Source organism: Oryzias latipes, chromosome 23 (assembly GCF_053564925.1).
Source record: "Oryzias latipes strain Hd-rR chromosome 23, Olatipes_Hd-rR_3.1".
Lineage (NCBI taxonomy): Eukaryota > Metazoa > Chordata > Actinopteri > Beloniformes > Adrianichthyidae > Oryzias > Oryzias latipes.
This window is the reverse complement of record NC_136259.1, coordinates 16,167,145-16,180,667: the sequence shown is the minus strand read 5'-3', so window position 1 is coordinate 16,180,667 and position 13,523 is coordinate 16,167,145.

Here is a 13,523-nt window from a genome sequence, read left to right as displayed (position 1 = left end):
ATTGCAGCTTTCTGTTCTGTATCAAGTCAAAGAACTGCAAATTTGGTTTTGATCCGACATTTTGGTTTTGAGCATGCCGTCTTCCTGTCTCCTCCATGTTTATCCAACTCTAAAAAAACATTCTATTCAGAGAGGTTTGTGGTTGACCTTGTGACTGTGAGGTGCTCTGGTCCTGTGTAATACACTTTTGCAAACCATTTCTGCTACCGTTGGAGCCGTTTCAGACAAACAATACCTGGGCATTTTATGAATTTCATTTGGCTCTTTATACCAGCCATTGAACCAGAACAAATTAAAATGTTTACACCTCTCTGATTTTTGAATAAACCAACTGCCATGAACAGTTTTTTTATTTGGGGATATTTTCTTTTTTTTAGTAGAGAAAATAATTGATTTAAAAAAATGTAACTTTCAGATTGGCACCAAGCAGCTGAAGCCTCTCTAAAACCTGACTTTTAAATGTGTTGTTTTTATTTATTTACTTATTTTTTTAACAGAGGTGGTTGCAACATATTTACACATTTTAGCTGTTGAAATCTGGGGTACTTTTATAATTTAATCCAATGTTTCGTGTTTTAGCCTAATATCTATAAAAAAAATAATCCCGGGGTTGCTGGAGCCTGTCCTGGCTACTGTTGGGTGAAGGGTACACCGTGGACAGGTTGTCAGTCTGTCGCAGGGCAAAGTAACAACACCTTGTTTTTTGAGTTTTGTCTCTAGAACTGATCTTTAACTATTTGTCTTGGACCTCTCAAAAGCTCTCATATATGTGCTTTGTTTGTTATGTGTACATAGGTCTGGGAAGGGGGCCTCTATTTTAATATTTGTGCATTTTGTTTTGTCCTAATGTAAAGCACTTTGTGTTATGTTTTTATAGGAAAAGTGCTATATAAATAAAGTTTGATTTGATTTGATTATGATTTTCCCCAATTAGATAGATAGGATAGATAGATAGATAGATAGATAGATAGATAGATAGATAGATAGATAGATAGATAGATAGATAGATAGATAGATAGATAGATAGATAGATAGATAGATAGATAGATAGATAGATAGATAGATAGATAGATAGATAGATAGATAGATAGATAGATAGATAGATAGATAGATAGATAGATAGATAGATAGATAGATAGATAGATAGATAGATAGATAGATAGATAGATAGATAGATAGATAACTTTACATCCATCCATTACTCCACAAAATACACAATACATTCAATAGAAAGAAATTTAAGGAGTAATTGAGTAATAAATAGTCATAAAAACAAGAAAATAATCAAACTCACTAAAAACAGAGTAAAAAGGAAAAAAGTATAAGATAAATAAAAGTAATAAAAGTGGTAAAAGTAGATGCCCGTTTAGTGACTCCTCCTCATGCTCTCTTCCCTCCCCCAGCAGCATTGAACAGTCTAATCGCACTCTGTGCAAAGGACTTCCTGAGTCTTTCTGTAGAGCAGGGGTGTCAAACTCATTTTCACCGAGGGCCACATCAGCACCGTGGTTGTCCTCAAAGGGCCAGATATAACTTATACATGTAACTAAATGCAATGAAAAATGAACTTAACTACTCCTTAATGTTAAATAACTCATTTGTTTATTTATTATAACTTTTTAAAGTGACAATTACAGTTGCATAGAAAACATAGAAGCCGGTCGCTGAATGCGCTCCTTTGGTCAACGAAGAGTCCGTGTAGGGGATGATCTGTGTTCTCTAATATGCTGTCCAGTTTGGACAGCATCCTCCGCTCTGCCACCCCCTCCACCGTCTCCAGGTTTCGCACCACCACACAGGCGAATCAGGCAATTCAGTTTTTTTATGTCCTTTTTGTTCGCGCACCCCCCCAACACACCAACGCATGAGACAGGGCATCTAAAACAACCGACTGATAAAACATAAAAAGGAGTTCTGAACATACATTAAAAGAGGCAAAGTCTTTTTACAAAGAATGTATTTAATGTTTTACTGGTGACATTAATCTGAACAACGCAACATCTTGTCCAGTGCTTGTGACAAACTGATGTGTCTCTGCTTCAGTCGGATCAAAAGCACTGACACTCTATAATCATGGGAAGGGAGCTTAAACAAAGCCAGAAGATGTTTGTGTGATCCAGTGTGGGAAAATCATCAGTTTCAGACTGAGTATGCTTTTGCTTTAGTCTTAAAAAATAACACTGGAGGAGGTTGGGCTCAAACTCCCGGTCTCTCCTCCTCAATCCCTGTCATTGGTTGCAGTTGATTGAGCAAAGCTAGTTTTTGGGACAATTTGGTGGAAGTTTGGTTTCCATCTTACTGTATGTGATGAGTCAGCTCTTCTGAAATGTGCAAAAAACACAAGCTGTGAAAGGAGAAAAGGAAACAACTGAGCAACAACAAAACCAATTTCACAATCAAATTAAAGACATGCAACAGTACAAATAGGCCAAAAGGTTTAATTGAATAAAAACATGTTTGAAAAAACGTTTAATAGCATTTTATTCTTGAACATTCCTATTATTATCAGATTAAAAACAAATTTTCACATACACATTCACACACACACACAGGCAAACAGAGCTTTGGATAAATAAACTCTACCATTGTAGTCTTCAGGGATGTGACAGACCTAGTTCTGTTTTCAGTCTGAGTAAAGTATTTTTCGACTTCTTACCCCCAACCTTTCTACCTACTAATTACGTTCATAACCTTGCATTATCTTTTCCCTTGAACTCCCCAAACGAGATAAAAACAACCATGTAAATCCCGGTGCAATCATTATTCCATAATATGAACTCAGCCTGGTCGTCAACTGTAACTTAACGTCTTTAATGTAGGCATCAGACTGTGAGGAGGCTAACCAAAACATGCTAGTATAAAGCTTAGGGCTTTGTGCCATGCCGATGAAGATTATCTCTTCTTATCTACTCTTGAGTCAATCTGCGGACAGATTTTCTGATGGCAACATTCCATTCAGAATTCACTGTTTAGTCAAGAAAAAGACCTACAGGGAAGTTTTTACTATCATTAAGGAACAAAATTGCAGCTAATTATGATCCTACCACCCCCATGTTTCAAATAGAAAAATAAAAATGTGTTTTAAGGTATCACTTTAAAAAAACAAAATTATTCACTTTTCTCGAGGTAATTTATGATGCAATAGGGGAAAGACAATTTTAAAAAAGAAACACTCCGTGGATGACAAATATAAACAGAAAGACTGAAAACATGTACTCTGCTGTTGGGTAAAGATTCACTTCCTTTTAAAGTGGCACAAATTATATGAATCATCCCTGCTGTGGTCAGCAGAAAGATTTTCTCTTCAATCAGAATTCCCTGTTTCATCCAGAAAAAAAATCTACAGGAATGTTTTTTTTTTTTTTTTTTACTATCATCATGGAACAAAACTGCAACTAATTATGATCCTACCGCCTCCATGTCACAAACAGGAAAATGTTGATGGGTCTTACACATATTTTTATTTTATTTTATCCACTTCTCTAGGAGTAATTTTATGCACACATGATAGGAGTCCAAGTTCTCTATGAACGACCACAGCGAATTTAAACAGAAAGACGGTAAACATGTTCTCTGCTGTTGGATAAAGATTCACTTCCTTTTAAAGCAGCACAGATTGGATACAAACATTCATGCTGTTGTCAGCAGGAAGATTTTCTTTTCAATTAGAATCCCTTGTCTCATCTAGCAAAAAAAAATCTATGGGAAAGTTATTACAATCAAGAAACAAAACTGGAACTGATTATGATCCTACCACCACCATTTCATAAATGCGCTGGAGATCTTACTTTTTTAAAAATTTTATTCACTTTTTTTAGAAATAATAGTATGCACACACAATAGTCATGAAGAAAAGTCCCTTTTTTATTTTTTTTAATTTAAAATAATTCACAAGCACAAGTTTTCTATGGACGAGCACAGCAAATACGAACAGAAAGACTGTAAACATGTTCTCTTCTGTCGGGTAAATTCAAGATTCACTTCCTTTTAAAGCGCCACAAATTAGAGAAAAAATTCCTGCTGTTGTCAGATGGTTCGTATCTCATAAATGGTGAGGGTGCGTTCAGTCCATGACTTGGGGAACTTGAATCTTTTCTCAGAAACTCTTTGAGTTTTCCAGTGTGTTGATGATAGAGCGTTTTCCGGAGAATTGGCAACATCTTCGGCTTCATGGAAGCAGCAAGTGTACGCTTGACAGATTTTTGCTGTAAAAAAGCAACACCGTTGCTACACCATGACTAATGTCCATGTAGGCACAAAGACAGATGTATTTCTTAGAAATTGATTTGGTAGGAAAGAGCATTCAGCTTAAAATGTTCATTTGCAAATGGCCTTTTCTTCACAAATATAAATTTCTTTTTGGAGGATTTTTGAGCATTGATGTGAACACAGTAACCTTTGACACCTGACCAAAATCAATTTATCCCATCCATACATTCCTATAGGATTTTTCCTCATATGCGAGTCCAAAGACCAAGAAACTGTTAAGTCATCATATTGTAATCTTCAGGCCTGAACAGGGAATATTCACTCACTGAACTCAACAAGACTTGACAAACTCCTCACTTGTTTAAAGGTTTCTGCATTAGTTGCACACTGCACAGAATCAATGCATCATCAAGCAAGAAAAAAGCCTCTCTATCAATATATTTTATATAAGTTTACAGGTTCTTCTACATTGCTCCCCGAGGTGTGGTGCTGTTTTATGAATGAGCTGTTATGCAAGAAAAAGTGACCTGAATTCAGAGTAGGCAGAGGGATGAAGGGAGGAAGTGCTGTATTCTTGCAACATCATTCTGCTGTGCAAAAAGGAAAAAAAAAAGAAAAAAGGCATTTTGTAAGATTGTTTGCAATGACAATACAGATCTATTTAAATCTTACTATAAGTACATCTTGGAAAGGTTGATGTGTAATCATGCTAAGGCAGGGGATTTGGTGGTTTTCAAGGTGCTAAAGGTGTAATCATCGCTACAAGTTGATGTTAACCGACACAGAAGTGGAGGTTGTCGCTTCATCTCTGCCTTTTAAAGGAAAGCCAGCATGATGCAAATAAACATCTGTTACTGATGAACTTGTGTAATGGACAAACTTCCTGTAAAGGTTTGTTAAATAACTGCAGCCAAAGTTGCACCAAATAAAAAGATGTCGTAGAAAGTAGTGATTTACAAAAATTTATTTTGGTCCTAAATGACAATTCTTACAAATATTAACGATGCTTTTTTAAAAGGATTTAAAAGAAGCAGTTCCTAGGTCCTTTTTCAAGAACAGATCTGCATTCGTCTGGTTTAGTCCTGATCAAACTTGCTTATCTTTGCCCTTCCCATTTACGCCTGCCTGATGTTTGTGGGTTGGGTGTTTTCCTCATGACTTGTCTGCAACATGACTCTTGAGACATCGAGTGTCATAACCGTAAAGAAGAAAAAAATTAGCCGCGGAAACCTTTATTGAAATATACGTTTTTGTCATTATGCTGTCAAAAAAAGCAACTCAGGTTAAAAGATACTTTTGTATAAGAAACTTTAAAATATCACAAGTAATACAATTGATTGTGTTGGTTAATGCAAACTGGTAGACAATAGTCTGTTTTGATACATTTGAACTTATATCAGCTTTAAAATACTAACAAGGCTATTTAAGGGTGCAGCATAACAAAGGTTAAGAATCATGGCTATCATTGTTTTCTAATGAGTATTGCTTATCTATGGGTCTTCCTTTTTGTTGCATCCTTATATTACAACCGGTCATGTGAATGAAGTTGAAATATACTAGTCGATTTACCAAAGGATCAGCAAAACAGCAATTTCCTTGAGTTCTTTCCTTATGCACAAATGCGGAATTTAAATTCTGGACCTTTCACATTTCTAACAATGTCTTAACATTTTTAGCACCTTGCTGGTGTAATTTCATCCAGTGAAAGGTGGTTGCTTAAATAAAGAGGCACTATAAATATAATTTGGCAAGTTGATAAACCACAGTCGGCTGGTAAGATTGGATTTCATGCTAAATGTTTCCATCTACTCCGCTTTGTCACTGTGTCAGTAGAAAATGGGTTACTGTAAACTGCAACACTATAGAAAGGAGTCTACACCAACAAAGAATAACTTTTCATATTTATTGAACTTATTATAAATTTATTGACTGAAAAGAGGGTTTTAAAGGCTTCGGGTTATATGGTTTTCCAGGGGTTTTTAAGGAGCAACGCCTGTTTTTTCTGATTTTGTCGGTGGAATTTTTTTGTTTTCTTATCTATTAAAAAAAAAAAATCACTGAAGGTCATCAGCAGGCTGTGGTCGTCTTAGCACTTTTGATACCACTCAGTTAGAAAGGATTGACCATTGGTCTCTGAAATAATCGAAATGCGTCTCAGACTGAGTAAGTCAACAATCTAAACCAGAGAACAAATGGACATTGATCATAACTGAACCTTCCTTAATCCTGAGCACAGCAGCTATGCGTCTCCCTATTGACGGGTTATTGATTACCACTGTCAACCCCAGCATGACCACCATTATCACACTGACATGATATCTGTGTTATTACTGCACATATGTGCTTTGTTTACATGTTGGGTGGTGGTTACTGTGTCCAAGGAGAGTCAGAGAATGAAGCAGTTAATCATTGACGTTCTGCTGGGTGAGACAAACAGCAGGTTTTAATGGCTGCATAAGACAATGCATGTCTCTTTGGGTGTGACGGTGAGATGAACACTGAAAGGATTATTTTAAGTACGCAATCAATGGCACAAACAGGAGTTGGTGGCGCCGTTTTAAGCCCCATTAACTGTAGTAACTACTGCGGAGGCGTGAATGTCATAAAGAACTCAACCAGTGTTACAGCGATCAGGTAGATGAGCTGGGGGGGGGGGGGTTATACTTTTCAATTCAGAGTTAATAATCTTTAATTGAGTTTAAGAGATCTAATTAATTAAGAATGTTTCTTCCCTTTCACAGTGAAAATCATTAAAAAAATGAAAGCCATGAGTGGTAGCAAATGTTACAAATTCATTTTAAAAACTACACTTTTTTTTCAAAATAGCAGCTTTTCTGTTGGTTTTATCTCCACAAAGCCCATTTTAGTCTTTGGCAAAAGTACATTTTTGGATTTCCTTGGCAGCAAAGGTTTGTTTTTTTGGTAACCATGCCCACATTCCTAATATGTTCACATTATATGTTAGATTGTTTCATTTAGCTTGGCAAAAAATGAGCTAGCGATAGATGAACGCCACTTTTGTGAGCTTGCCACACATCTACATACTACATACATCCAAATCTGTTTCCAAAATGTCTCCCCAGACTGAAATCTGTAGGAGTTTAAATTTGAAGAAGGTACTATGATTTTTTCTTTCTTTCTTTCTTTTTTAAATTCATGATGGTGAGCTTTTTCTAAAGGTCGAAGGTCAAATGAACAGAACCTGGTCGCATGTGTTTAGTATTTCGTGATGATTGAATTAAAGTTTTCTTTTCCCATGTTGTGTGAAAATAGGAATATTGCCAAATTTCCCTCTTTGCTACAACAGCTGTAGGTCCATTATTGCCATCCCATAATAATTTTCTTGATTTTGGCCCCATTCTTTACAATTCCCAAGATTAATTTTCACCAGTATGGAGTATGACAATCCTGGTGAATTATTGGGAATGTGGTGGGGGCAACATTTTTGCTCAAACGCTTAGTAAGAAAAATAAACACAAACCCAGTTGAAGACTGTTTTGTCAACAGTGATGTACACAGAGGACATAAAGAGAAGGGACTACATTTTGAAGAAAAAGAAGAACAACAGAAATACGGGGCTCATCTGGTGAACTGCTGAGTTTTTCACACTTGGATATTACTCAAATTATGATTAATACTTGACATAAAAAGATCATTTTAGCTATTTGACTGTGAAGAGTGCCTCACAGCACATTAACTTTGTAGGAAGAGGCAGGTTATGGAGACTCTTGTACCCCATTTATCCTTATTAAAAGGTGTTAAACCTGCCCTACTTTCCCATCAGGTGTGTCATCTTTTCTTTTTTTTTTTTTTTTGCATTCCTATTCCTCAATATTTGGCATTCCAACAAATAAAGAAATAAGAATGTATAGAGATTGAAAAGACTGGTGAAGCCGTTATTACCTGCCACTGGGTACATTTTGCGCATTTTCCACGTATTAAATTTTGGTTTATGGTTATTTATGCGTGATATACACAATTCACACATAAGCGTTTTCTTTTGTTGATGTGCGCAGATGTCTTTCTGGGGTTTTGGTCGACGGGTCTTGACGTGAATTTAGTTTTGAGCTGTTCAAAATTCTTGGTCAGGTGAGAATTATGCAGTTTGTGTGTATTTTATGTAGTTTATACGCAGTAGTTACACAGATCTTCCGCAATTGTGTGGGACTTTTGTGGGATGAATATGTAAATTTGTGGCTTTCTATGACCGTTCCACATGTATCTAACTGACCTTTTACACATGTACCACAGATGTATAACTTTTATATTGAGTACATGATGCACACATATGTTCAAATGACATAATTGATGCACAAATCACTAATGAATCAGGCACGGTTTGTGTCCTGTGTTGATTTACGTGTTTTGTGTGGTTTATCCGTACTTCTGAGGTTTTAACGTGGTTCAGACATGATACATCTGCGAAAATTTTGCATAAAGAACCACAACTTTTATCAGTTTTCACTCAATGTTCAGCCATGTAATATGGGCAAAATGTACATATTGGCTGTGTGATGTGGACTTAAGTTACAGGAATAAATTACTCAATAATGCAGCTAACAGAAATAACCTTCATTAGAAAAAGCAGTAGTCTAAGGGTAGAACCCTGTGGTACTCCACATAAAAAGTATGATTTTTTTTTCTTTTTTTTTGTTAAATGGGACATGTTTCTCAGATTTATTAGGTTAGCGCTCTTGCCTCACAGTCCAGGTTCAATTCCCGGCTGGGACCTTTCTGTGGAGAGTTGCTTGTTCTCCCTGTACACTTTTGTCTCCTCCCAGTCCAAAAACATGCTTCAGATGTTTATTACTAATTCTAAATTACCTCTAGGTGTGCATGTTAATGTGAGTGGGTGTGTGCAGCAAACTGGCGACCTATTCAGGGTGTATCCATTCCTTTCCCCAACAGAAGTTGGGATAGGCTCCAGCAGCCATGTGACCCCAAAAGGGTGGGTCAAGTGGTTTCTAAAAAATGCATAGATAGATGTAGGGTTACAAGTAAGGAAATGTCACAAATATGAGGAAATCGTGTTACACTGCATTATCATTGTAAACTTTGTGATTATAAACACTTTTTTTATTACACCTCAAACCCTTGAGGGGCAAAGATGCACTCAAATACAAGCACATACTAGAAAATAGGCCCTTGTCTGCTCCTCCTCCCTCATGGTTTATATATGTGGAGAAGTAAGAAAGACGGCCCTGGACAGCCTGTTCTCACCATGGAGGAAAAACTCACAGGAACGCAAGAGGAATTCCTGATGTTACATCACACTCACAGACACAAACGCATTGAAACAGAGGGCTGTGGACACGACAGTCAAGCTCCTCCAGACAAGGTCACTGCTTAGCCTGTTTTATACGCCGTGTATTTCTGAATCAGTGCATCACATTGTGGAACAAGACCTTTTTTGGGAAACCTTTTTCAAACAATATTTAGAAAAAATTGATGCAAAAATAAGATCTTTTAATAACACCTGACCTTTTAAATTCCTTCTTTACTTTCACTCAGCTGCTTCAACATGTAGGCCTACTTGGTAAGGGTGCAATAATCAAACTTTGAATGCTCCAAATGAATGGTTTTGACCTTTTCTTTGCTCCTCAGAACCTTATTAACAGCTAAATCCTTCAGGAAATCAAAGCGTGCATTTGGGAGGCATGTTGTAACGTTGTCATAACCATAGGAATGAAAGGCAGGACAACAACAGCCCCGGGCTCACCTGAGGAGGCACATGCAACCTATGAGGACGAACAGGAAAGGTTAGGATCCCAGTGCTTCAAAAGCAGCCCAAGAAGTCGCAGCCTTCAGGAAGATTCCACTGCAGATGGATTGTGCAACTCCAAAAAGCTCCTGAAATATTGAGGCGGTGGGAAAAGGCGTTTCAGGGCACCTGCTGCAGCCAGAAGAAGGGCTTTCCTTTTGGGCTGCTGACTTTTGTTTTTAACGCATGGAAGGATAATGAGGGTGGTTGCATAACGTGGAGAGAGGGTTGGAATGAGAAGGCTCCGACTGCAGTCCCCTTGAATTTTATCTGCAAAGGGGAAAGAGAGGAGGATGGGGGGTTGAGGAGAGGGGAGGAAGAAGTACGGTGCCTACAGACAGGGTATTAACAGCTGCGGTAAGGTAGGCTGGGTAAAAAGAGCAAGAGAGGACCCAACAGGAGAAGAGAGCAATTCAAGTCCCACTCTGATCATTTTTTGGTCTATTTTAAAAGTGTTCCAAGTGGTCTTTTCATTAATATTATGCCGTTTTTAGCCACAAAAAAAAAAGTTTTCGTTTCTGCAGAGCAGCAGTTCAGTAGAAAATCACCCCTAAGTTGACTGTTTGTGCCATAATTTCCCCCTCTGTTTACACTCTTTCCCGCAAGCTTACAGCCCCCTACACCTCCAACCTAACATTATTGGTGCAACAAAAATGGCGAGCAATATCGGAGCTCTTCAGATGTCCAGTTTAGATCCAGATGCCTGATCAGAGGGGGAAAACAAAGACGTTCATGGATCTGTTTGTGTGGAAGTAGATGCACTACAGCCAAAAGATTTAAATATAGCAATACTCAAAAATGCAATTTAAATCTTAATTTTTTTAAATATATGTATTATCCATCATCAGAATACTGTCACAAGATGTTAAAAACTAGATTTTCATGGCACTGCATCTTTAAACTATGAGCTTTCACACAGTGATGTGCATTGAGAGCTTGTATTTCTGTGTATCAGTTAAAACAGCATCTCTGTCCTCACCTGTCAGTCAACCCAAGTGACGGGCGAGTCCTTACCTACATTCAGCAGACACAGCGAGAGATGATCCGGTGTGTCAGCGGGGCAAGGCTGTGTTTAGAAAATCTGACCTCGGAGGTAGCGGATCCTGCCGCTTGTGGCTGTTCTTACACGGGTGATTTACACTGTACGTTTAAAAGCAGCAAACAGAACAGACCTCCTTGTTTATAATCGTTTACTCATTGCAATGCAGCCTTCCTCACATGTTTGGCAGAAGCCAGCGTTTTACTGGAAACAACCAGATATCGCACTCATAAACCGAAGTTGTTTGGTTGTAATTGTGAAACATCCTTGATTGCAAATGTGTTCAACCTTTAAATAGCAAATGACATGCAGTATGTCATCAAATAATTATAATTTAAGAGAATAAAAAGAGGGTTTTAAATTTAATCTGAGGGTGCACCTGGATCAAAAAGTTAATGTAAAAAGGAACTTTTCCTGCTTCAGAAGTGAACAGAACTAACTTTTAGACCACAACTGCTAAATTGTGTTAGTAGTGCCTCACAGCGGGGCCTGTTTATGACCAGAGTCAGTGGCTGACGGCTTCAAAATATTGGTTTGCTGCTTTCTCCGAGGGCGACCTGTTCAATAACAGTCTTTTTCCATTGACATCCGCCCCACAGATGAGTTAATGTTTAGTCAAAGGTTGTAGATAGTGAGCAGGAATCGTTTCCTGCGTTTCTTTTTCCAAAGACTGCCTGCATACCAGCCCGAGTGACTCACTCTTGCCAACAAAACCCAAAAACATGATCATAAAACATTGCATGCATGTGTCAAATTAAAAAACACAAAACAAGACGCACCAGCTTAGGCGCTGAAAGGCGCGTTGTAATATCTTATAGGGGATGCTCGCTCGTTGAAACATCACAGCTGAACTCTTCTCACTTTTAAGAGTATCAGCGCCTTTTAAAATGATGACATAATCATGTGTTTACTTGTCTGTAGCGCCACCTTATGAATGAAATGGTTAAAGTATGTAAAGGGGACACTGATGTTGACAAAACAGAGTTATTTTGGGTAAATAATGTGAAATTAGATGGATTTATGCATTAGGAATGAGATTATTTCTAACTTTTTGTCAAGAAATTTTAAAAATTGTTTCTTACAGTACTTACATGGATCTTGAACCAGAATTCATGCTAACATGACAGAACAATATTTGGCTTTGTTGTCTGTCTGCTGTGAAAACACATTATTTTTCTCATAGGTTACCAGTTTGATATATGTGTATGTATATACATTTATTTATTTTTAATTTTTAATTCACATTTACCATTTGTCTATTAAGGTTTATTTATGTAATTATTTTTTGTTTGTTCTTGTTTTAAATATATTTTAATTGTATTCCTTTTGTATTTTAGTAGTAACTCCAGTGTTTTCCTCAGAGGGATCCTCCACATCGGTGACTGACCCTTCTCAGTTGGCGGGGTCGCTCCCACGTCTGACTCTTTTGATCAGATCTGGGGGGGTCCTGTGGTAGTGTACTCCGTGAACTTGTGTGGGGGGGTCACTGATGTCTACATGTCCCCAAAATATCGTTTCCCTACATCATTTTAGCACTTTTTTAAAATCAGGGTGTGTGTATGTATGTGTGTGTGTGTGGGGGGGGGGGGGGGGGGGGGGTTGTCTGCATTTTTTGCCATGTCATTTTGTTTTTAAATTTGATTATATTTTATGCAAAGCACTTTGAGTAACATGTGTTGTAAAAGTGCTATATAAATAAAGGTTGATTTGATTTAAAGTTTCTTTAAGAGGTTAAATTCTTGTCTTCAGGATTTTTTGGCATTCCATTTCTTCAAGTCATCAATAAATCTTCCATATTTTCCATTCCCATAAATTGTCTTTTAATGTTTCAAAGTGATATACGATTCCTTGACATGTCGTGCAACAAGAATTTCCAGAAGCGATTTTCTGAACCTTTTTTCCCAGGCCAATCTCGGGTACCGCGAAGTTTATAGTTTTTTTTTTTTTTTAATCATGTCCTCTTTTACAAGGCGAAAAACAAATGCGTGTTTGTAACTTTGAAAAACCAAAACTTAAGAATTTGATTAATTTATAACCAACTCAGTAAGATGGCACTTGACCCTTCCTACTCTCGTCCTTCAGTGTATGTCTCCCCCTGCTGGACATTTAGAGGTACTACTGAGACCAAGAGGGAACAGACAAAAAAGGAAACATTTTGACCCAAATTTATGTTTTAGAACATATAGACATGTATTTCATAAGAACAGACGTATTTTACTTACGCAACTTAGTTTATTTACAGCCTCTGAAGAGTTATATATGTAAATGCACTGAAATCAGTGGCAGAACTCTTGTCAACAACAAAAGCTGATCTGTAAAGGTTTGAATAGTTTCAAAAATTTGACAATTAATTCTTAATTATATAGAAAGAATTGGCTTTGCTGTCAGAAACAATTTTTGTCTGGAAGAAGAGATTTTTCCCACAGAACCGTTAATTAAACATAATCTTGATACAGTTTCAGCAAGTCTGTATCATTTAAAATGAAAGTCTGAGGATGTTTAAGGATGAACAAA